This window comes from Pteropus vampyrus, unplaced genomic scaffold, assembly GCF_000151845.1.
Source record: "Pteropus vampyrus isolate Shadow unplaced genomic scaffold, Pvam_2.0 Scaffold9168, whole genome shotgun sequence".
Lineage (NCBI taxonomy): Eukaryota > Metazoa > Chordata > Mammalia > Chiroptera > Pteropodidae > Pteropus > Pteropus vampyrus.
Genome location: NW_011897949.1, coordinates 1 through 577, shown reverse-complemented (window position 1 = coordinate 577; position 577 = coordinate 1). Strand labels below are relative to the sequence as shown.

Here is a 577-nt window from a genome sequence, read left to right as displayed (position 1 = left end):
AGTCTTGAGTTCCTAATTATTAAAATGGAAAAAATTCAGCTCTGAAAATAAGACCGCAGAAAAACGATCATTGATTTTATTTCTTTTTCTTCACATACGTGGTTTCATGAGAATAAAGTTGTTCTTCTCCCTCAGTCAAAAGAATGCTTGTTCTTATTCAGTTGTTTTTCTTGTTAAACATTCGTTCACGTGTAGAATAGCATAAATTGAATAGTTTATCCAGAAAAAAAAAAATCTTGTTTTTTTCTTTTCTTTAGGTTCTGAGAGAATGAAAGACGAGAATATTTATGAGCATTGGGCTATAATTATATATATAAAATTATCAGTGTTCCTTTTCTGATCCTTTTTATCAGTCATTTAAAATAAATCTTTTTGGATGTGGTTCCATAGTGTAGCAGTGAGCACGTCTGCTATACACGCAGAAGGTCCTGGGTTCGTGCCCCAATGGAGCCACGGTCCTTGGTCTACGGCCACGCCACCCTGAACAAGCCCGATGTCTGATCCCGGAAGCTAAGCAGGGTCGGGCCTGGTTGGTACTTGGATGGGAGACCACCTAGGAAGACCAGGTGCTGTAGGC

At 38.8% G+C, this 577-nt stretch overlaps 1 pseudogene; it reads left to right on the top strand.

The window, feature by feature from the left end:
* Positions 1–462: 462 nt before the first annotated feature.
* On the top strand, positions 463–577 carry LOC111734903 (annotated as a pseudogene; the record flags this gene model as incomplete).